The sequence below is a fragment of the Heterodontus francisci genome, chromosome 1 (genome assembly GCF_036365525.1).
Source record: "Heterodontus francisci isolate sHetFra1 chromosome 1, sHetFra1.hap1, whole genome shotgun sequence".
In the NCBI taxonomy this organism is placed as follows: domain Eukaryota; kingdom Metazoa; phylum Chordata; class Chondrichthyes; order Heterodontiformes; family Heterodontidae; genus Heterodontus; species Heterodontus francisci.
Window position 1 is genome coordinate 75,089,664 of NC_090371.1, and position 25,468 is coordinate 75,115,131.

General features: G+C 44.9%; 1 protein-coding gene across 7 annotated transcripts in view; it reads left to right on the plus strand.

Annotated features, from left to right (window-relative positions):
- Positions 1-25,468, plus strand: part of pdzd2 (PDZ domain containing 2) — a 632,977-nt gene that overhangs the window by 159,581 nt on the left and 447,928 nt on the right. The window contains exon 1 of one of the 7 annotated variants that reach the window (XM_068032049.1): positions 13,521-13,604. The exons of the other annotated variants lie outside the window; for them this stretch is intronic. The gene's annotated coding sequence lies outside the window, so the exon portion shown is untranslated. Of the gene's footprint in view, positions 1-13,520; positions 13,605-25,468 lie in introns of those variants that run through there. 7 annotated transcript variants of the gene reach the window in all.

The following is a 25,468-nucleotide window of genomic DNA, read 5'->3' on the forward strand; positions in this document are numbered from 1 at the left end:
AAGTGCTGCTTGATTGTCATAGTCATAGAATCATAGAGTTATACAGCACAGAAACAGGCCCTTCAGCCCATCTTGTCCATGCCGGCCGTCAAGCACCATCTATTCTAATCCCATTTTCCAGCACTTGGCCCGTAGCCTTGTATGTTATGGCTTTTTGTTACGGCTTCTTGAAACAATATGTAGATAGTCCAACTAGGGATGGGGCCGTACTGGACCTGGTATTGGGGAATGAGCCCGGCCAGGTGGTCGCAGTTTCAGTAGGGGAACAGTTCCGTAAATTTTAAGGTACTTGTGGATAAGGATAAGAGTAGTCCTCGGGTGAAGGTGCTAAATTGGGGGAAGGCTAATTATAACAATATTAGGCAGGAACTGAAGAATTTAGATTGGGGGCGGCTATTTGAGGGTAAATCAACATTTGACATGTGGGAGTCTTTCAAACGTCAGTAGATTAGAATCCAGGACCAGCATGTTCCTGTGAGGAAGAAGGATAAGTTTGGCAAGTTTCGGGAACCTTGGATAATGAGGGATATTGTGAGCCTAGACAAAAAGAAAAAGGAAGCATTCGTAAGGGCTGGAAGGCGGGGAACAGACGAAGCCCTTGAGGAATATAAAGACAGTAGGAAAGAACTTATGCAAGGAGTCAGGAGGGCTAAAAGGGGTCATGAAAAGTCATTGGCAAACAGGATTAAGGAGAATCTCAAAGCTTTTTATACGTATATAAAGAGCAAGAGGGTAACCAGGGAAAGGGTTGGCCCACTCAAGGACAGAGATGGGAATCTATGTGTGGAGCCAGAGGAAATGGGCGAGGTACTAAATGAGTACTTTGCATCAGTATTCACCAAAGAGAAGGACTTGGTGGATGATGAGTCTAGGGAAGGGAGTGTAGATAGTCTGGGTCATGTCGGTATCAAAAAGGAGGAGGTATTGGGCGTCTTGCAAAGCATTAAGGTAGATAAGTCCCCAGGGCCTGATGGGATCTACCCCAGAATACTGATGGTGGCAAGGGAAGAAATTGCTGGGGCCTTGACAGAAATCTTTGTATCCTCATTGGCTACAGGTGAGGTCCCAGAGGACTGGAGAATAGCCAATGTTGTTCCTTTGTTTAAGAAGGGTAGCAAGAATAATCCAGGAAATTATAGGCCGGTGAGCCTTATGTCAGTGGTAGGGAAATTATTAGAGAGGATTCTTCGGGACAGGATTTACTCCCATTTGGAAACAAACAAACTTATTAGCGAGAGGCAGCATGGTTTTGTGAAGGGGAGGTCGTGTCTCACTAACTTGATTGAGTTTTTTGAGGAAGTGACGAAGATGATTGATGAAGGAAGGGCAGTGGATGTTATCTATATGGACTTCAGTAAAGCCTTTGACAAGGTCCCTCGTGGCAGACTGGTACAAAAGGTGAAGTCACATGGGATCAGAGGTGAGTTGGCAAGATGGATACAGAACTGGCTCGGTCACAGAAGACAGAGGGTAGCAGTGGAAGGGTGCTTTTCTGAATGGAGGGATGTGACTAGTGGTGTTCCGTAGGGATCAGTGCGGGGACCTTTGCTGTTTGTAGTATATATAAATGATTTGGAGGAAAATGTAGCTGGTCTCATTAGTAAGTTTGCGGACGACACAAAGGTTGGTGGAGTTGTGGATAGTGATGAGGATTGTCAGAGGATACAGCAGGATAAAGATCGGTTGGAGACTTGGGCGGAGAGATGGCAGATGGAGTTTAATCCGGACAAATGTGAGGTAATGCATTTTGGAAGATCTAATACAGGTGGGAAGTATACAGTAAATGGCAGAACCCTTAGGAGTATTGACAGGCAGAGAGATCTGGGCGTACAGGTCCACAGGTCACTGAAAGTGGCAACTCGGGTGGATAACGTAGTCAAGAAGGCATATGGCATGCTTGCCTTCATCAGTCGGGGCATTGAGTATAAAAATTGGCAAGTCATGCTGCAGCTGTACAGAACTTTAGTTAGGTCACACTTAGAATATTGCGTGAAGTTCTGGTCACCACACTACCAGAAGGATGTGGAGGCTTTGGAGAGGGTACAGAAGAGGTTTACCAGGATGTTGCCTGGTCTGAAGGGCATTAGCTATGAGCAGAGGTTGGATAAACTTGGATTGTTTTCACTGGAACAACAGAGGTGGAGGGGTGACATCAGAAGCTTTTTCCCAGGGTGCAAGAGTCAGTTACTAGGGGACATAGGTTTAAGGTGTGAGGGGCAAAGTTTAGAGGGGATGTGCGAGGTAAGTTCTTTACACAGAGGGTGATGAGTGCCTGGAACATGCTGCCGGGGGAGGTGGTGGAAGCAGGTACGATAGCGACGTTTAAGAGGCATCTTGACAAATACATGAATAGGATGGGAATAGAGGGATACGGTCCCCGGAAGTGCAGAAGGTTTTAGTTTAGATAGGCATCAAGATTGGCGCAGGCTTGCAGGGCCGAATGGCCTGTTCCTGTGCTGTACTGTTCTTTGTTCTTTGTTCATCTAGGTACTTCTTAAATGTTGTCAATGACACCTTCCATCACTTTGCTGCTGACTGAAAGTAGACTGATGGCGCGGTAATTGGCCAGATTGGATTTGTCCTGCTTTTTGTGGACAGGACATATCTAGGAAAGTTTCCACATTGTCGGGTAGATGCCAGTGTTGTAGCTGTACTGGAACAGCTTGGCCAAGGGCACAGCTAGTTCTGGAGATAAGTTTTCAGTACTGCAACTGGGATGTTATCGAGTCATAGTCATAGAGTCATACAGTACAGAAACAGGCCCTTCGGCCCTACCTGTTTGTGCCAGCCATCCAGCACCGAACTATTCTAATCCCATATTAGAATTAGAATTAGAACATTACAGTGCAGTGCAGGCCCTTCGGCCCTCATTGTTGCGCCGACCTGTGAAACCATCTGACCTGCACTATTCCATTTTCATCCATATGTCTATCCAATGACCACTTAAATGCCCTTAAAGTTGGCGAGTCTACTACTGTTGCAGGCAGGGCATTCCACGCCCCTACTACTCTCTGAGTAAAGAAACTACCTCTGACATCTGTCCTATATCTATCACCCCTCAACTTAAAGCTATGTCCCCTCGTGTTTGCTATCACCATCCGAGGAAAAAGACTCTCACTATCCACCCTATCTAACCCTCTGATTATCTTATATGTCTCTATTAAGTCACCTCTCCTCCTCCTTCGCTCCAACGAAAACAACCTCAAGTCCCTCAGCCTTTCCTCGTAAGACCTTCCCTCCATACCAGGCAACATCCTAGTAAATCCCCTCTGCACCCTTTCCATAGCTTCCACATCCTTCCTATAATGCGGTGACCAGAACTGCACGCAATACTCCAGGTGCGGTCTCACCAGAGTTTTGTACAGCTGCAGCATGACCTCGTGGCTCCGAAACTCGATCCCCCTACTAATAAAAGCTAACACACCATATGCCTTCTTAACAGCCCTATTAACCTGGGTAGCAACCTTCAGGGATTTATGCACCTGGACACCAAGATCTCTCTGTTCATCTACACTACCAAGAATCTTCCCATTAGCCCAGTACTCTGCATTCCTGTTACTCCTTCCAAAGTGAATCACCTCACACTTTTCCGCATTAAACTCCATTTGCCATCTCTCAGCCCAGCTCTGCAGCCTATCTATGTTCCTCTGAACCCTACAACATCCTTCGGCACTATCCACAACTCCACTGACCTTAGTGTCATCCGCAAATTTACTAACCCACCCTTCTACACCCTCTTCCAGGTCATTTATAAAAATGACAAACAGCAGTGGCCCCAAAACAGATCCTTGCGGTACACCACTAGTAACTAAACTCCAGGATGAACATTTGCCATCAACCACCACCCTCTGTCTTCTTTCAGCTCGCCAATTTCTGATCCAAAGCTCTAAATCACCTTCAACTCCATACCTCCGTATTTTCTGCAATAGCCTACCGTGGGGAACCTTATCAAACGCCTTACTGAAATCCATATACACCACATCCACTGCTTTACCCTCATCCACCTGTTTGGTCACCTTCTCGAAAAACTCAATAAGGTTTGTGAGGCACGACCTACCCGTCACAAAACCGTGCTGACTATCGATAATGAACTTATTCTTTTCAAGATGATTATAAATCCTGTCTCTTATAACCTTTTCCAACATTTTACCCACAACCGAAGTAAGGCTCACAGGTCTATAATTACCAGGGCTGTCTCTACTCCCCTTCTTGAACAAGGGGACAACATTTGCTATCCTCCAGTCTTCCGGCACTATTCCTGTCGACAATGACGACATAAAGATCAAGGACAAAGGCTCTGCAATCTCCTCCCTAGCTTCCCAGAGAATCCTAGGATAAATCCCATCTGGCCCAGGGGGCTTATCTATTTTCACACTTTCCAAAATTGATAACACCTCCTCCTTGTGAACCTCAATCCCATCTAGCCTAGTAGCCTGAATCTCAGTATTCTCCTTGACAACATTTTCTTTCTCTACTGTAAATACTGATGCAAAATATTCATTTAACACTTCCCCTACCTCTTCTGATTCCACACACAACTTCCCACTACTATCCTTGATTGGCCCTAATCTAACTCTAGTCATTCTTTTATTCCTGATATACCTATAGAAAGCCTTGGGGTTTTCCCTGATCCTATCCGCCAATAACTTCTCGTGTCCTCTCCTCGCTCTTCTTAGCTCTCCCTTAGATCCTTCCTGGCTAGCTTGTAACTCTCAAGCGCCCTAACTGAGCCTTCACGTCTCATCCTAACATAAGCCTTCTTCTTTCTCTTGACAAGCGCTTCAACTTCTTTCGTAAACCACGGCTCCCTCGCTCGACAACTTCCTCCCTGCCTCACAGGTACATACTTATCAAGGACACGCAGTAGCTGCTCCTTGAATAAGCTCCACATTTCGATTGCTCCCATCCCCTGCAGTTTCCTTCCCCATCCTACGCATCCTAAATCTTGCCTAATCGCATCATAATTTCCTTTCCCCCAGCTATAATTTTTGCCCTGCGGTATATACCTGTCCCTGCCCATTGCTAAGGTAAACCTAACCGAATTGTGATCACTATCACCAAAGTGCTCACCTACATCTAAATCTAACACCTGTCCGGGTTCATTACCCAGTACCAAATCCAATGTGGCATCGCCCCTGGTTGGCCTGTCTACATAGAAAACCCTCCTGCACACACTGGACAAAAACTGACCCATCTAAAGTACTCGAACTATAGTATTTCCAGTCGATATTTGGAAAGTTAAAGTCCCCCATAACAACTACCCTGTTACTCTCTCCCCTGTCGAGAATCATCTTCGCTATCCTTTCCTCTACATCTCTGGAACTATTTGGAGGTCTATAAAAGACTCCCAACAGGGTGACCTCACCTCTCCTGTTTCTAACCTCGGCCCATACTACCTCAGTAGACGAGTCCTCAAACGTCCTTTCTGTCGCTGTAATACTCTCCTTGATTAACAATGCCACACACCCCCTCTTTTACCTTCTTCTCTGTTCTTACTGAAACATCTAAATCCCGGAACCTGCAACATCCATTCCTGCCCCTGCTCTACCCATGTCTCCGAAATGGCCACTACATCGAGATCCCTGGTACCAACCCATGCTGCAAGCTCACCCACCTTATTCCGGATGCTCCTGGCATTGAAGTAGACACACTTTAAACCAGGTTCTTGCTTGCCAGTGCCCTCTTGCGTCCTTGTAACCTTATCCCTGACCTCACTACTCTCAACATCCTGTACACTGGCACTACATTTTAGGTTCCCATTCCCCTGCTGAATTAGTTTAAACCCCCCCGAAGAGCATGAGCACTATTCTTGCACCTGGCCTGTAGTCTTGTCTGCTATGGCATTTCAAGTGCTCATTTAATTACTTCTTAAATGTTGTGAGGGTTCCTACCTCTACCACCTCTTCAGGCAGTGCATTCCAGCCCAGGCAACATCCTGGTGAATCTCCTCTGCACCCTCTCCAGTGCAATCACATCCTTCCTAAAGTGTGGTTACCAGAACTGTTCACAGTACTCCAGCTGTGGCCTGTCTAGCGTTTAATATAGCTCTATCATAACCTCCCTGCTCTTATATTCTATGCCTCGGCTAATAAAGGCAAGTATCCCATATGCCTTCCTAACCACCTTACCTACCTGTGCTGCTGCCTTCAATGATCTATGGACAAGTACACCAAGGTTCTTCTGACCTTCTGTACTTCCTAGGGTCCTACCATCCATTGTACATTCCCTTGCCTTGTTAGTCCTCCCAAAATGCATTACCTCACACTTCTCAGGATTAAATTCCATTTGCCACTGCTCTGTCCATCTTACCAGCCCATCTATATCGTCCTGTAATCTAAGGATTTCCTCCTCACTATTTACAACACCACCAATTTTTGGGTCATCTGCGAACTTACTGATCATACCTCCTATATTCACGTCTAAATCATTAGTGTACTCTACAAACAGCAGGGGTCCCAGCACCGATCCCTGCGGTACACCACTTGTCACAGGCTTCCAATCGCAAAAACAACCCTCGACCATTACCCTCTGCTTCCTGCCACTAAGCCAATTTTGGATCCAGTTTGCCAAATTGCCCTGGATCCCGTGGGCTCTTACCTTCTTAACCAATCTCCCATGCGGGACCTTATCAAAAGCCTGACTGAAGTCCATGTATACTACATCTACTGTTTTACCCTCATCTGCTCACCTCCTCGAAAAATTCAATCAAGTTAGTTTGACACGATCTCCCCCGACAAAGCCATGCTGACGATCCCTGATTAATCCCTGCCTTTCCAAGTGGAGATTATTCCTGTCCCTCAGAATTTTTTCCAATATTTTCCCAACCATGATATTAGATTCACTGGCCTATAATTACTTGGTTTATCCCTACTATCCTTCTTGAATAATGGTACCACATTCGCTGTCCTCCAGTCCTCTGGTACCTCTCCTGTGGCCAGAGGGGATTGAAAAATTTGTGTAAAAGCCCCTGCTACTCCTCCCTTGCCTCACATAACAGCCTGGGATACATCTCATCTGGGCCTGGGGATTTATCTACTTTTAAGCCTGCTAAAACAGCTAATACTTCCTCCCTTACAATGATAATATGTTCAAGTATATCCCCTCCCTGATCTCTACACCTACATCATCCTTCTCCATAGTGAACACCGATGAAAAGTAAACATTTAAAACCTCACCTATGTCCTCCGGCTTCACAGAAAGATTGCCATGTTGGTCCCTAATGGGCCCTACTCTTTCCCTGGTTATCCTCTTACCCTTAATATACTTATAAAACTCCTTGATTTTCCTTTATCTTGCCCGCCAGTGTTTTTTCACGTTCCCTCTTTGCTCTCCTAATTACTTTTTTAAGTGCCACCCGACACTTTCTATATTCCTCTAGCGCCTCCGCTGTTTTCAGAGCTTGGGATCTGCCGTAAGCCTCCTTTTTTGTTTCCTGATCCAATCCCCTCTATGTCCCTTGACATCCAGGGTTCCCTGGGCCTGTTAGTCCTACCCTTCACCTTAACGGGTACATGTTGGCTCTGAACTCTCTCTATTTCGTCTTTGAATGACTCCCACTGATGTGATGTACTTCCTACAAGTAGCTGATCCCAGTTCACTTTGGCCAGATTCTGTTTTATCATATTGAAATCGGCCTGCCCCCAATTCAGTACTTTTACTTCCGGTCCATCTTTGTCCTTTTCCATAACTACCTTAAATCATAGAGTTGTGGTCACTGTCCCCGAAATGCTCCCCCACTGACACTTCTACCACTTGTACGGCTTTAGTCCCATTACTGCCCCTTCTCTTGTAGGACTTTCTACATACTGGCTCAAAAAGCTCTCCTGTATGCATTTTAAGAATTCTGCCCCCTTTAAGCCTTTTGCACTAAGACTATCCCAGTTGATATTGGGGAAGTTGAAATCCCCTACTATTATTACCCTATTATTTTTACACCTCTCTGAGATTTGCCTACATATCTGCTCCTCTATCTCTCCCTGACTGGAGGCCTGTAGTACACTCCCAGCCAAGTGATTGCCCCCTTTTTGTTTTTAAGTTCTACCCATATGGCCTAATTTGAAGAACCTGCTAAGATATCATCCCTCCTTACTGCAGTAATTGACTCCTTGATCAACAGTGCAATGCCACCTCCTCTTTTACCCCCTCCCCTGTCATGCCTGAAGATTCTATACCCTGAAATATTGAACTGCCAGTCCTGTCCCTCCCTCAACCATGTCTCTGTGATAGCAATAATATCATAATGACATGTGCTAATCAATGCCCTCAATTCATCTGCCTTACTAGTAAGACTCCTAGCATTGAAATAGATGCAATCCAACCTTGCATTTTTCCCTTGTGCCTTACCAGGTCTATATTTGATCTGCCTTCCAGGCAGACTCACTTCCTGTTCTATATTACCCCTTACTGTACCTCCACTCTGTATCCCATCCCCCTGCCAAATTAGTTTAAACTCCCCCAGCAGCACTAGCAAATCTCCCAGCAAGGATGCTTGTCCCATTCCGGTTCAGGGCCTATAGCCTTTGCTGTATCTTTCAGCTGTTTCTTGATATCATGTGGAGTGAATTGAATTGTCTGAAGACTGCCATCTCTGATGGTTGGACCTCAGGAAGAGATAGATCATCCACTTGGCACTTCTGGATGAAGATGGTTGCAAATGCTTCAGCCTTGTCTTTCGCACTGATGTGCTGGACTCCCCTATCATTAAGGATGGGGATGTTTTTGGAGCCTCCCCCTCTGCTTAGTTGTTTAATTGTCCACCACAATTCACGACTGTTTGTGGTAGGACTGCAGAGCTTTGATCTGATCCATTGGTTGTGGGATCGCTTAGCTCTGTATATAGTGTGCTGCTTCCACTGTTTAGCATGCTTGTAGTCCTGTGTTGTAGCTTCACCAGATTGACACCTCATTTATAGGTTTAGCCTCCTTACTCTTCCAACCAAAGTGCACTACCTCACGCTTTCCCATAACCTGACAGGTCTGTACTTTCCTGGTTTCTCCCTCCCTTTTAAACTTTTCTGTTAACGCTTCTATGAAGCCTGGGGCCGTTTTACTATGTTAAGGGCGCTGCATAAATGCAAGTTATTGTTGTTGCTCTTTGGTTTGACACCAATAGTTTATTTTAACAATGTGCTCCTCAGGGAAAACGGAGTTGTTTCCTGCAATTCAAACACAATTTTCGAACCATTTGTTCCTGAGGACAACTAAAGACTTAAATGAAAAATACTTATCCTGAGGAACAAAATTGGAAGAATTAGTGTGGGTTGAATGTGACGAACTTTTGGTTCACCTCCAGGTCCAGCCAGATACCATTATATTTTGGTTTCATAAATTTCATTCTTGTTAATGGACATCACAAAAATACCCTGAAAACTTAATTTAGTCTTAGTTGCATTAATCAAATAGCCTCCAGTCTCTGCTGACTTAAGGATAAAGTACTAAAAATGAGAAGGCCATCACAGCATGCTGTGGGTGTATTCCGGAAGCCTATGCTGTGTTGTTGGGGTAACGTGGTGCATACTTAGATTTTTAAATATTATTCATTTATCAGGTGTGAGCGTCGCTGGCAAAGCCAGCATTTATTGTCCATTCCTATACAACTGGATGGCTTGCTAGGTGATTTCAGAGGGCAGTTAAATTGCTGTGGGTTTGGAGTCTCATATAGACCAGATCAGGTAAGGACTAAAGGAGATTAGTGAACCAGATGAGAGTTTTCCAACAATGTAGCAGCTTCATGGTCATCATTATTGATACTATCCTTTTATTCCAGATTTATTTAATTGAACTTAAATTCCCTTGCTACTATGGTGGACTTTCAACTCATGTCTCCACATTATTAGTCTGGACTATTGGATTAGTATTCCAGTAACATACTAATATACTACATACCCCATTTAGTTCTCAGGTTTAGGTATTGCTTTATTTAGCCTTCTTGTGAGTGCTTGAGCATAGAAAAGAAGACAATAACCCAACCTGTATTACTGTCATTTCTTTGACAGGCAATATTAATTAAAGCTGCTCACTGCATTGTCAATTACATGTCACCCGGCAACTAATTGCAATGTGAAAATATGGCTGGGCCAGTGAAAGTGGAGTCAGGTGGCAGTTCCGATAATGAAAGGTCTCATCCGAAACATTGCTATGTTTTTGTTCTTTCGGGTGTTGATAGATCTGCTTCATTTTCTTGTTTTGTCTCTGTTGGTGATGATAATGCAAAAGGAGACAAAAAGCTGAGCAGTAGACCCATTGTTGTACTGTTGTCTTAATGGGTGAGTGAAAGATGTTCATTACTGAAGGACATTGGAACTGCTTGAGGTTTTAGAACAATTCTTTTTATCACTCCAAGCAGAAGGGCCGCCCGCGCGTCAACACTAACAGAATTTCTTATCCACAGCTGCTATATAAGCTTCTAAATTCACTTGAAAAAGCCCTTCAAAACACTCCTGCAGGGGATGCAGAGACGAAGTGGGCCCACATCAGAGACGCCATCTATGACTCAGCAAAGACCACATTTGGCAAATGTGAGAAACAGAATGCAGACTGGTTTCAATCTCACTTTGAAGAACTGGAACCTGTCATAGCTGCTAAGCACACTGCACCGTTGAACGACAAGAAAGCCCCCAGCGAGTTAGCATCCATAGCACTTAAAGTAGCCAGAAGCGCTGCACAAAGAACAGCCAGGCGCTGTGCAAGTGACTACTGGCAACACCAATGCTGTTGTATTCAGCTGGCCTCCGACACCAGAAACATCAGAGGAATGTATGATGGCATTAAGAGAGCTTTTGGGCCAACCATCAAGAAGATCGCCCCCTCAAGTCTAAATCAGGGTACATGATCACTGACCAACGCAAGCAAATGGACTGCTGGGTGGGGCACTACCTAGAACTGTACTCCAGGGAGAATGTCACTGAGACCGCACTCAATGCAGCCCAGTCTCTGCCAGTCATGGATGAGCTGGATGAACAGCCAACAAAATCAGAACACAGCGATGCCATTGATTGTCGAGCCAGTGGAAAAGCCCCTGGAAAGGACGGCATTACCCCTGAAATAATCAAGAGTGCCAAGCCTGCTATACTCTTAGCACTCGATAAACTGCTTTGCCTGTGCTGGGATGAGGGAGCAGTACCACAGGACATGCGTGATGCCAATATCATCATCCTTTCTTAAGTAAGGAGACCAAAACTGTACACACTACTCTAGGAATCACCAATATCCTTTACAACTGTAGCATCTCTACTTTTATATTCCATTCCCTTGCAATAAATAACAAGATGGCATTTGCCTTCGTAATAACATGCTGTACTGCATACTAACCTTTTGCGATTCATGCACTAGGACACCCAGATCCCTTTGCATCTCAGAGCTCTGCAATCTCTCTCCATTTAAATAATATATTTCTTTTCTATTCTTACAGCCAAAGTGGACAGGTTCACACTTTCCCACATTATACTTCATCTGCTAAATCTTTGCCCACTTACTTAACCTATCTATATCCCTTTGTAGACTCTTTATGTCCTCTTCATGACTTACCCTCCTATCTATCTTTGTGTCATTAGCAAATTTAACAACCATACATTCTGTCCCTTCATGTAAGTCATTTACATAACTTGTAAAATGTTGAGGCCCCAGCACTGATCCCTGTGACACACCACCCATTACATCTTGCCAATCAGAAAATGACCCATTTATGCCTTCTCTCTGTTTCCTGTAGCTAACCAATCTTCTATCCATCCCAATATGTTACCCCCTACACCATGAGCTTTTATTTTCTGCAATAACCTTTGATGTGGCACCTTATCAAATGCCTTCTGGAAATCTAAGTACAATACATCCACCGGTTCCCCTTTATCCACAGCACATGTAATCCCTCAAAGAACTCCAATAAATTGGTTAAATATGATTTCCCTTTGACTCTGCCTGATTACCTTGAATTTTTCTAAGTGCCCTGCTATAACGTCTTTAATAATGGACTCTTAAGATTTTCCCTAAGACAGATGTTAAGCTAACTGGCCTGTAGTTTCCTGCTTTCTGTCTCCCTCCCTGTTTGAATAAAGGAATTACATTCACTAACGGAACCTTCCCGAATCTAGGGAATTTTGGAAAATTAAAACTAATGTATCAACTACCTCACTAGCCACTTCTTTTAACATCTTAGCATGAAGTCCATCAGGACCCGGGGACTCCAACAATTTATTCAGTACCACTTCCCTGGTTTTGGAATTTTCTTGTGTTCCCCCCTCCCTTCAATTTCCTGACTTACAGCTAATACTGGGATGTTACTTGTATCCTCAATAGTGAAGACTGATGCAAAATATCTGTTCAATTCATTTGCCTTCTCCTTATTATCCATTATTAATTCCCCAGACTCACTTTTTATAGGACCAATGCTCACTTTGTTAACTCTTTTAAATATCTATAGAAACTCTTACTATCTGTCTTTATATTTCTAGCTAGTTTTTTCTCCTACTCTAATTTTACCTTCCTTATCAATCTTTTAGTCATTCTTTGCTGTTTTTTATATTCTGTCCAATCTTCTGACCTGCCTCCCATCTTTGCGCAATTATAGGCTTTTTCTTTAAGTTTGATACTATCTTTAACTGTTTTAGTTAACCACGGATGGCAGGTCCCACCCTTGGAATTTTCTTTCTCGTCGAAATGTATCTATTCTGTGTACTCTGAAATATCCCCTTAAATGTCTGCCACTACAATTCTATTGACCTATCCCTTGACCTGATTTGCCAGTTCACTTTAGCTAGCTCTGCTTTCATACGCTCATAATTGCCCTTATTTAAGTTTGAAATACTAGTCTTGGACCCACTCTTCTCTTCCTCAAACTGAATGTAAAATTCAATCATATTATGATCATTGCTACCTAGGGGTGCCTTAACTGAGGTCATTACTTAATCCTCTCTCGTTGTACAGTACCAGCCTGCTTTCTGGTTGGCTTCAGAATGTATTGTTCAAAGAAATTATCCTGAAAGCATTCTATGAGCTCCCCATCTAGGCTACCTCTGCCCACCTGATTTTTCCAGTCTGTATGTAGGTTAAAATCCCCCATAATTATCGCTGTACCTTTCTGACAAGCTGCCATTATTTCTTCCTTTTATTTAATTTAGAGATACAGCACTGAAACAGGCCCACCGAGTCTGTGCCGACCAACAACCACCCATTTATACTAATTCTACATTAACCCCATATTTCCTACCACATCCCCACCACTCTCCTACCACCTACCTACACTAGGGGCAATTTACAATGGCCAATTTACCTATCAACCTGCAAGTCTTTGGTTGTGGGAGGAAACCGGAGCACCCGGCAGAAACCCACGCGGTCACATGGAGAACTTGCAAACTCCACACAGGTAGTACCCAGAACTGAACCCGGGTCGCTGGAACTGTGAGGCTGCAGTGCTAACCACTGCACCCCGTCCTATGGGATAGATAATGTTAGGTGGCCTATACACCACTCCCACAAGTGACTTCTTGCCTTTATGATTCTTTCCGACCAGAATGGCTTGAAAATCGCAACTGTCAGTTTCACAGCTGAAGAAGCAAGGGAGGAAATAGCGGAAGGCCTGACCATCATTTTCCAGTCCTGACTGGATACAGGTGTGGTGCTGGAGGATTGGAGGACTGCTAACGTTGTACCTCTGTTTAAAAAGGGAATGAAGGATAGACCGAATAATTACAGGCCAGTCAGTCTCACCTCAATAGTGGGCAAATTTTTGGATCTATTCTGAGAGACAGGATAAACTGTCACTTCAAAATGCACAGGTTAATCAAGGATAGTCAGTTTGGATTTGTTAAGGGAAGATCTTGTTTGACTAACTTGATCAAACTTTTTGAAGAAGTAACAAGGAAGATAGATGAGGGTAGTGCAGTTGAGGTGGTCTACATGGATTTTAGCAAGGCTTTTGACAAGGTCCCACATGGCAGACTGGTTAAAAAAATAAAAATCCCATGGGATCCAGGGAAATTCAGCAAGGTGGATACAAAATTGGCTCAGTGGCAGGTAACAAAGGGTAATTGTTGACGGGTGTTTTTGCGACTGGAGGGCTGTTTCCATTGGTGTTCCACAGGACTCAGTACTAGATGCCCTGCTTTTTGTGGTATATATCAACGATTTGGATGTAAATGTGGGGGGCAGGGTCAAGAAGTTTGCAGACGACACAAAGATTGGCCGCGTGTTAGATAGCGAAGAGGACAGCTGTCGGCTGCAGTAAAATATTGATGATCTGGTCAGATGGGCAGCAAAGTAACAAATGGAATGCAACCCAGAATACATGATTAATGGGAAAATACTGAGAGATGTAGAGGAAGTGAGGGACCTTGGAGTAAATGTCCACAGATCCCTGAAGTTAGCAGGACAGGTTGATGAGGTGGTTAAGAAGGCATATGGAATCCTTTCCTTTATTAGCCGAGGTATAGAATATAAGAGCAGGGAAGTTATGCTGGAACTGTATAAATCATTGGTTAGGCCACAACATGAGTACTGTGTGCAATTCTGGTCACCTCATTACAGAAAGGATGTAATTGCACTAGAGAGGGTACAGAGGAGACTTACAAGGATGTTGCCGGGACTGGAAATATGCAGCTATGAGGAAAGATTGGATAGGCTGGGGTTGTTCTCCTTGGAACAGAGAAGGCTGAGGGGAGATCAGATTGAAATGTACAACATTTTGAGGGCCTGGATAGAGTGGAGGTGATGGGCCTATTTACCTTAGCAGAGAGGTCAGTGACTAGGGGGCATAGGTTTAAAGTGATTGATAGAAAGATTAGAGGGGAGATGAGGAAAAGTTTTTTCACCCGGAGGATGATGGGAGTCTGGAACTCACTGTCTGAAAGGGTACTTGAGGCAGAAACCCTCAACTCATTCAAAAGATATCTGGATATGCACCTCAAGTGCCGTAATCTGCAGGGCTATGGACCAAATGCTGGAAGATGGGATTAGAATGGGGGGAACATTTTTTGGCTGGCACAGACTCGATGGGCCAAGTGGCCTCTTTCTGTGCCATAAACCTTCGATGATTCTAAGCTGATTCCATAAATAATTTTAAAAGGGTGTTGTATAAGGACTTGAGGCTGAGGAAATTCGTGTGTTACAGACAAAAAGTGGGATGTGGGACTAAGCATGGCTGCTGTTTCAAAGAGCCAGCACAGGCACAACAGGTTGAATGGCCTCCTTCTATGCTATAAGATTCTATGATTCTAAGAATTTAGCTGCAGCTGGCTTTTAACTCCTTGCCTGGACTGTCCTCCCTACTACTGCCCATTGAACACGTCTTCCCAAATATAGGAAAGCATATTTACATGATGCAGTTGTCATGGGATAATGTCATATGACATATTTACCCTCATTAATGTCACAGCAATGTTGGAGGAAGGGTGATCAATTAAGGTCCCAAACTTGGTGAATTTCAAAAGAAGTGGATCCCCTATTCAGTTGGCCCAAAGGTACCAGTCGCTGCTTCACTGTTGCAGGCTCCCCAGTCCTAGCACCACCCCCACCCCCAAGGCAACTTTCCTGGTACTGACAGGAATATTGCCTGGGGCCTGACAGTTATTATAATGAGGCTGATCACTTGGATGAGTTAATAGAGGCTATCGATGCCCCGGAAATATTATCCAACAAGGATTAGCACCCTGAGAAGAGAGAATAAAATAATATTTGCACTTGAGCTGCGGAAACTCTCAAAGCTGTGGTGTCAATATGCAAAATTAACCAGATGTCAGTACCATGAGCACTGAGAGGAATAAATCCAAAGACAACTAGCACTCACTGCAGCTGGTCACCAGGATTCTCTTCAAGCCACTCTGTAAGGCTCACTTCCATTACATTGTAACACCCACAGTGTATGGTGGATGATGTTTACCGTGGAATAATATGTGTGCTGTACTAGAGAACAGTTGCCATAGAAAATAGATTGGAACACTACTGGGAAATCCACTTGTGCATACATGTGTATGTATTTAGTTACATATTAATCTATGCAATGTAATACTCTCAACAAGTTAAGAGGATGCCATAGACCATAAGATGAAAGTGGGAGTTCTTTCTGAAGCCAGTTGAACCTGAAGCTTTTATTACTGCTTTTATTGCAGACTTGTAACCAATGATCCAAGCCGGTTTTATTTATAGTATAGTGCACTGAACTTATTTATTTTAAGGAAAATGTAAAAGTTTTCATGTAAATCGAAGTTTCTCCTTGTGAGCTCCTGGTGCATTACATACTGACAGATAAAGTGAGATAGCAGGTCAAGATGAACTTAAGTGGTTTGCCAGTGACATGAATAGGAAGAGAATGAGACCTTGCCTTTTACTGCATGTGTGTTTACATGGAAAATTTGTGCATATTTTATATATTGCTATACAGATAAATGATTGAACTGGATGAAGTACTTTCTGTGGTAAGGATTTTAGGAAATTTCATATTTTCAATGTAAGATTGACTTACAACACTCAGTAAGCCTCGTTCATGATACACTTACAGCAGTTCATTTATTGAAAACAGAGCAGTGTTGTTACAGTGCCAGTGCATGTGATGCTCAACTGACAAGAAAAGCTTAAAAACACAAACATTGGTGTAAGTCATTATGCCAAGGGTGGAGCTGTAGATTTTAATGATACTTTGTTTTACATTTAATTTTTTTTTCTAGTGACTGGTATGGACAGAAATCTGTTGTAAAACAACATTGTCAGAAAGCAAAGAAACATACTTCAAACTGGGTGATTCCCAGACATCCTGGGAGACTTGGGATCCCTAGGTCTGTGTTTTTAATTTTATAGTAAGCTGTTGCTGACAAAAGAGATTTTCACCCGAGAAATCCACTGCACAGCTGTGCCATTGTTTTATTTGAAACTCCTTTTTCTTGTGTGTGAGCACATGTTAAAGTGTTGCCAGTTTAAAGGAGGCCTGCATAATGTAAGGTCTTTTACTGTAATGTAGAGCAACTCGGCTGCAGCTTTAACTTTCGGAATACAATAGAGGCCTTGTTATTAGATGCTGTTATAAATGCCACGATGTATTCAATAGGGACGGCTGAAAATGACTCGAGACGTACAAAACTCAATAACATCAATTAATTTTACAAAATGCAGAAAGTATGGTAGTTGTTATTTTGCTCCAAGTTTGTTGCTTGACAGTCCTGAAACATGGCAGGAGTGGTACATTTTGGAACCTGCAAAAATCCATGGTAAGACAGTGAATTTGATCCCGATGATATTGCTGGTGATCATGCTGAACAACATTTGCATTGAAGAAATGTGAAGCAAAATGATTTTTAAGGAAAAACTGGTAACGTGTTTTTTAGACGTTTTAGTTTTGGTGGTCATAGGTTTGCAGTTGGATTGTAATGATGCATTGTTGCAGAAGTATCAAAATTTCTCAATTGGTTGCTGTTAATGGCCGGAATTTTATGCCGCCCCAGCGGGTCAGATGGTGGCGTGGAGGCAGCGTAAAATTGAGCGGCAGGCTCCGGGTGACCTACCCGCCCTGATTCCGCCTCCGGACAAGTTTACGGAGGTTGGCGGGGGGTGGGAAACAGCCTGCCCGCCCAAGGCCAATCAAGACCCTTAAGTGGCCACTTTACGGACACTTAAGGGCCCTCACCCGCCTCCATGGGTATTTTACCAGTGGCAATCGGGTGTGCTGGGGACATGAAAGGCAGCCTAGCGATAGCTGCCTTTCCAGGGCACGACCGATCTCCCTGGTGAGGCAACCCAAACTTACCCACTCTCTTGGGTCCATGGCATCGGCTGGGCTGCAGTCCCAATAGTGGCCACCGCTCCCAGTGGCGCTGCTGAGACTAAACTCTGCCGGCCTGCTGATTGGCCGACAGCTCACTGAGGTGGAACCTGCTCCCTCAAGTGGGTGGAAGTCCCGCCTTGGGCCAATTAAAGCCTGGGGATCCGTAAAATACGGGACGGATCCCCAGGCAGAGCGGGAGCTCTTGGAGTCCGGCTCCTGTCCGCCCACTGTAAAATTCCGGCCAATGGCCGGAATCCTCCTGGCCCTGGGGAGGTGGGTTTGGAGGGAGGACCAGGAGCAAAACCTGAAAGCTCCAGGTTGGGTCAGCTCCCCTCTGTTGTCAGAGGAGGGTAAACACAGCAGTGTCTTCCCGCCCAACAGCATCAATAAGCAATTAGAGTCAATTAAATGTCAATTAAGCAACATACAGAGAGTGCCGTAAGATCTTGTGAACATCATATGGGCCCCATGTTGTGTGTCGGGGAGGCTGCTGTGCAGTGGGAAGCAATGAAAGTCCTCACTATAAAGAGGGGAGGAACAGGGATAATCCCTTGCATTGGAAGAGACAGGTCATGGAGGTTCTAATACTGCTGCTGTAACAAGTGTTGGGCTGAAAATTTAGGTTGTCTTGGGCCAACATAATCTGCTAGGAAACTGGGATGAGCAGACCACATCAGTGAGTTGCAAGAGTGGACATGGGGTCCACTTATTCAGTGAGTTGCTTGATCACGGAAGAGGAGCAGCCTGTGTATGAGTTGGATGGGGGGGGCAGGGGGGGGGAGGGGTGGAACGCAGAAGAAGGCGCAACCCAGAACAGAGGGTTTATAGGCAATAGCTCAGCTTCATAGATCTATCATAGCAGTAGTACTGTAGGAGGCTGCATGCTACATGGTAGGTGGTTGCGGACATCTGCGCACTTCTGCATGATGACCTCAGACGCCAAGGAGCGGGCAGACATCCAGTGACTGTGGCTGTGAAGGTGGCAGTTGCCCTGAATTTCTATGCCACTGGCTGCTTTCAGGCACGGCTGGGGACATTTGTATAATCTGTCAATTGGCTGCCCATGTCTGCATAACATGGGACTGATATGCTGTGTGCGAGGCCATCTGATTACATCGAATTTTCTACGGATGTGGATAGTCAGGCCGAGAGGGCTGTAGGATTTGCCTCAATGGCAGGATCCCCTCAGGTGCAGGGGGTGGTGGACTGCATCCATGTGGCCATTATGACGCCGCTGGAACAGGCTGGGGCATGTGTGAATAGGAAGGGTTTCCACTGCCTCTATGACAGCTCGTCTGTAAACACCATAAACTGCTTCATGCAAATGTGGGCAAGGTTCCCTGGCAGCTGCCACGATTCGTTCATCTTGAGGCAGTCTCAGATGCTTCAACTGTTCACCCACTGTACATAGCCTCTAGGGTTAGATCCTGGGTATCAAGGGATATCCTTTGAAGGTATGGCTCATAATGCCAATGACGAATTCAGAGGAACAGTACAACTGTTTTCATGACTCCACCATGGCAACCATCGAGCAAGCCATTGGTCTTCTGAAGAAGCGGTTTTGGTGCCTTGATCACTCTGGGGGAGCCCTCCAATACAGACCTTCAAGGGTATCATGCAAAGTGGTGGTGTGCTGCGCTTTGCACAACATGAACATGCAACAAGGAAAGGAGCTGGAAACACCTGAAGGTTTAAAACCCTGCTGAAAGATGCAGGTGTGGTTGATGAAGGGTATGCAAGGTTAATAGAAGAGTTCATCTGAGACAGAATTTAATTCAGGAGCTTTGGTATACTATAAAAGAGAGGGTCATAGGGAATAGAAGGGTCCTGCAATCAAACTGTGAAGGTTCTTTCGTCATGATTAATCGGAATTGATTACAAAAATCTTGGCCTCTGAGCAGGTGATAGAAATAAATGAGTTATCTTGTCGCTCGAATGCCCTTTTGTTTATTCGTTCATGGGATGTGGGCGTCGCTAACCACATTGCTGTGCATCTGGAGTCACATGTAGGCCAGATCAGGTGAGGATGGCTGATTTCCTTCCCGAAAGGACAGAAGTGAACCAGATGGGTTTTTACAACAATCAACAATGGTTTCATGGTCGCCATTAGACCAGCTTTTTAATTCCATTTTTTTTTTATTAATTGAATTCCAATTTCACCATGTGCTGTAGTGGGATTTGAACTTATATCCCCAGAGCATTAGCCTGGGCCTCTGGTTACTAGTCCAGTGACACTAACACTACGCCACCACCTCCCTATGAAGGTCCTGAGGAACAGGTTGTGTTAGGTCAAGGGCTGGATAGTGGTGATTGAGTGATCACGATACACATGATGGAGCTATCACATCCACAGGTCCATTGCCCAGAGTGGGTATTCGGGTGACCTATATGTCAGAGAGGTCTAGTGAATGAAGGGATGTAACAATTGTGGGACATGCAGGAAAAGCTACTGGCAAGTTTAAATATTAGTTGAATGTTCAGCCTGGTAGGATGGGATGAAAGAGTGGAAAGTAAGAAAGGCAGTGCAAGTATTGTGAGTGCATCCGGAAGTGACTCTTGCATTAGAAAACAATCGTGCACTGTAGAAAGAACCTCTGATAGTGCAAGAGGTTGATGTCGCAGTAGTAGTCCCAGCAGACATAATGGCGGAAGTAGAGGCCAGAGCTTGAATAGATTTGACAATGAAATAAAGACCACTGTTACAGTCATGTGATGTGACCATGTGATGTTTCCCCCTGTTCAACTCCCCACCTGATCGGAGCAAATGTATTTGTATTAGAGTTTACCCCCTTGGTGTTTTAGTTTTCAAATAAAGAGAAAGCAACAGGATTCTTGTAGGATTTAAAAACAGAAAGTCAGTTGTTTATTGGTCAATATGCCTTATCTCGAAATTGTCGCAATCGCATCCACTCACGCATTCGCTCGCACACACACTCTCTGGCTGTCTTTTTAAGGTAAAACTATATCAACTTTCAGCTTCTGGTAGGAGACATTCTACTCTTTTCCCCATGGTGATCCCCACTAAACCCTGTCATCAGGTTTCATGGAGGCACCCACGATCGCGTCGTTGGCACCAGCTAGACCTCATTGTCACAAGGCGAGCCGCCTTAAACAGTGTTCAAATCACACGCAGCTTCCACAGTGTGGACTGCGACACCAACCACTCCCTGGTGTGCAGCAAGGTTAGACTCAGACCAAAGAAGTTGCATCATTCCAAGCAGAAGGGCTGCCCGCGCATCAACACAAGCAAAACTTCTCACCCACAGCTGTTACAAAAATTTCTAAATTCACTTGTAACAGCCCTTCTAAACACTCCCACAGGGGATGCTGAGCCCAAGTGGGCCCACATCAGAGACGCCATCTATGAGTCAGCTTTGACCACCTACGGCAAAAGTGCGAAGAGAAATGCAGACTGGTTTCAATCTCTCAATGAAGAAATGGAACCTGTCATAGCTGCTAAGCGCATTGCACTGTTGAACTACAAGAAAGCCCCCAGCGAGTTAACATCCGTAGCTCTTAGAGCAGCCAGAAGCACTGCGCAAAGAACAGCCAGACGCTGCGCAAACGACTACTGGCAACACCTATGCAGTCATATTCAGCTGGCTTCAGACACCGGAAACATCAGAGGAATGTATGATGGCATTAAGAGAGCCCTTGGGCCAGCCATCAAGAAGATTACCCCCCTCAAATCTAAATCAGGGGACCTAATCACTGACCAACGCAAACAAATGGACCACTGGGTTGAGCACTACCTAGAACTGTACTCCAGGGAGAATGTTGTCACTGAGACTGCCCTCAACGCAGCCCAGCCTCTACCAGTCATGGATGAGCTGGACATACAGCCAACAAAATTGGAACTCAGTGATGCCATTGATTCTCTAGCCAGCGGAAAAGCCCCTGGGAAGGACAGCATTACCCCTGAAATAATCAAGAGTGCCAAGCCTGCTATACTCTCAGCACTACATGAACTGCTATGCCTGTGCTGGGACGAGGGAGCAGTACCTCAGGACATGCGCGATGCCAATATCATCACTCTCTATAAGAACAAGGGTGACCACGGTGACTGCAACAACTACCGTGAAATCTCCCTGCTCAGCATAGTGGAGAAAGTCTTTACTCGAGTCGCTCTAAACAGGCTCCAGAAGCTGGCCGAGCGCGTCTACCCTGAGGCACAATGTGGCTTTCATGCAGAGCGATCGACCGTCGACATGCTGTTCTCCCTTCGTCAGATACAGGAGAAATGCCGCAAACAACAGATGCCCCTCTACATTGCTTTCATTGATCTCACCAAAGCCTTTGACCTCGTCGGCAGACTTGGTCTCTTCAGACTACTAGAAAAGATTGGATGTCCACCGAAGCTACTAAGTATCTTCACCTCATTCCATGACAATATGAAAGGCAGAATTCAACATGGTGGCTCCTCATCAGACCCCTTTCCTATCCTGAGTGACGTGAAACAGGGCTGTGTTCTCGCACCCACACTTTTTGGGATTTTCTTCTCCCTGCTGCTTTCACATGCGTTCAAGTCCTCTGAAGAAGGAATTTTCCTCCACACAAGATCAGGGGGCAGGTTGTTCAACCTTGCCCGTCTAAGAGCGAAGTCCAAAGTACGGAAAGTCCTCATCAGGGAACTCCTCTTTGCTGACGATGCTGCTTTAACATCTCACACTGAAGAGTGCCTGCAGAGTCTCATCGACTGGTTTGCGGCTGCCTGCAATGAATTTGGCCTAACCATCAGCCTCAAGAAAACGAACATCATGGGGCAGGACGTCAGAAATGCTCCATCCATCAATACTGGCGACCACGCTCTGGAAGTGGTTCAAGAGTTCACCTACCTAGGCTCAACGATCACCAGTAACCTGTCTCTCGATGCAGAAATCAACAAGCGCATGGGAAAGGCTTCCACTGCTATGTCCAGACTGGCCAAGAGAGTGTGGGAAAATGGCGCACTGACATGGAACACAAAAGTCCGAGTGTATCAAGCCTGTGTCCTCAGTACCTTGCTGGATGGCAGCGAGGCCTGGACAACGTATGTCAGCCAAGAGCGACGTCTCAATTCATTCCATCTTCGCTGCCTCTGGAGAATACTTGGCATCAGGTGGCAGGACCGTAATTCCAACACAGAAGTCCTCGAGGCGGCCAACAGCCCCAGCTTATACACAATACTGAGTCAGCGGCGCTTGAGATGGCTTGGCCATGTGAGCCGCATGGAAGATGGCAGGATCCCCAAAGACACATTGTATAGCGAGCTCGCCACTGGTATCAGACCCACCGGCTGTCCATGTCTCCGCTTTAAAGACGTCTGCAAACGCGACATGAAGTCTTGTGACATTGGTCACAAGTCGTGGGAGTCAGTTGCCAGCGTTCGCCAGAGCTGGCGGGCAGCCATAAAGGCGGGGCTAAAGCGTGGCGAGTCGAAGAGACTTAGCAGTTGGCAGGAAAAAAGACAGAAGTGCAAGGAGAGAGCCAACTGTGTAACAGCCCTGACAACCAATTTCTCTGCAGCACCTGTGGAAGAGCCTGTCACTCTAGAATTGGCCTTTATAGCCCACTCCAGGCACTGCTCCACACACCACTGACCACCTCCAGGCGCTTACCCATTGTCTTTCGAGACAAGAAGGCCAAAGAAAAAGATCGTACAATGGCCCAGAACGTGGTTACTTCACACCTCCTTTGTTTCAGAAGGAGACATTCAATTTTGGAATGTTTGTAGGATAGGTGTAAGATGGGTTCTATTGACACCTTTTGGCTTTGAAGATTTGTCCTTTGTCTTTGTTAGACAGTTTGAATACACATTTTGAACTATTGTTCACTTTTTAAAATAAAAGTTAATTTTTTAAAGACGACGTCTGTTTTTGTAACTCTTCAGAGTTAGTCCATGATTGTTGAATCATCGCAATTCCGGTGTGCATGACACCTCCCCAAAAAGGAAAAAAAGGAAATTCCTTGGATTTCATTTCTATGTTTCTTTTTTGGGTTTAAAATGAAGGAAAAAGAAATTGTAAGAAAGGTTAGGGTCACACCACTGTACACATTTATGTCATTCAGTCCTCCATTTTACAACTGCTACAGCTGGCATTCCTGATAACAGGCATTTTAGGTTCAAGTATACATTTTTTTTATCATCCTTCCTTTGGATGAGGTACTGTCAAAAAATTGCATTTCTTTTGCTTCTGTGTTGTAAATTGCATTTCTTTTGCTTCTGTGTTGTCAAATGGGGTTATCGTTTCTCTCACACCAGTTTCTACTACTTTGGGAGCGTTAATCTCCAGGACCATGTATTGTTGGTGAAGCTTGTAGTATGCAAATTTCTGTTACCGCTTGTTGTAAGGCTCCCTGCTTGTAGAAGCTTTAACCTCTAAACTATCGCTTCCACAATACATGGTGTTAACCATTCAGGTTCTGGCCCATTGATAGCTCTTATTCCTAGGGTGATAGTGGGTGATACATTGTTTATTAGCCCCTGCGAGGCATCTGGGACTTCTTCTTGCCCCCTGTTCTTGCTGAGTTCTGACTCTAAATTGTTTGGTTTGATTAGTTTCGGATTTGGAACCTGATTGTGTGATTCTTCAGTGGGTAGATCCATGCTGATCTGACTTTTAGTTATCTTGTGATTTTCAGAAGTGTGGTTCTCTTTAGGGTATGTTACCGCCCCTTTTCCTTTTACTTCGGAGATAGGTGTTTCCCGAATCTGCCCCATGTCCTCTGGGACACTACTGTTTGCAGGTGGTGGTCCAGCTTCCACTGCACTCCCCTGTGGCACTTCAACCAGGTGAGGTATCTCCCTCACGCTTGGCTTTCCTGTTTGTGAACTTTCCTCGTCCCTATTTAAATCTTTAAAAAAGGTTTCAGCTGACCATATCTCAGTTGCTTTTCTTTCAGTTTTTGCAGCTGTTAACTTAGCTTTTTAAAATCTTTTTGGCTGTATCTGGGCCCTTTTATATTCTTCTGGCTCTATCACCCAATGTGGGATTTTTGGGACTTCCCCGGCTCTCTGCAGTTGTCCAGTTTTGTTTTCTCCCCTCAGTTTCTCCAGTCTCTGTGGAGTGCTCTGGGTACAATGCTGTGCTTCCTGCCGAGTCATTGCCCAGCAATAGGTCTACCCCCTGCATGGGTAAGCTCAGAATGATTCCAACTGTCACTACCCTGGTGACCAATTTATTCTGTATGTAAATTTTAACTAAGGGACCTTTTATTCGCCCTGCTTTCCAGTGACATTTCTGACAGTTTGGCTGCCAGTAGCATCTGAAAACAACTGGTATCCCTGAGGATGGTTGTCTCCTTGTCTGGTGCCTGGGACACAAAATGAGTCTTTTTTTCCTTTGTGCAAAAAGTTCTGATACGTGCTCTGCCCTTCATTATATTAGAACACCGGCTTATCACTTTCAAAGCCACAGACACAGGCTTGACTGCAGCACTTCCTGCTGTTTTTTGGCATACAAACAATTGGCCTGGACATGCCCAGATTTGCCACACTGGAAACATGTTGGCGGATCCCTACTGGTTTATCCCCTAGGTTCCTTCTTTTAAAAGTTGGAGACTGGTGGGGTTTTCCTTCCCTGCTGTACTTTTCTCTTGAGCCTATTTCTGCTTCCTCTGCATCCCTGCTATCTCTCCCCAGCTTATATGAGTTACGAGACTCATTTATTTGGAGTTAGGGATTTATGTATTAATTCATAGTCATCGGCCATTGTAGCTGCTTCCCTTACTCTTCTGACGCTTTGT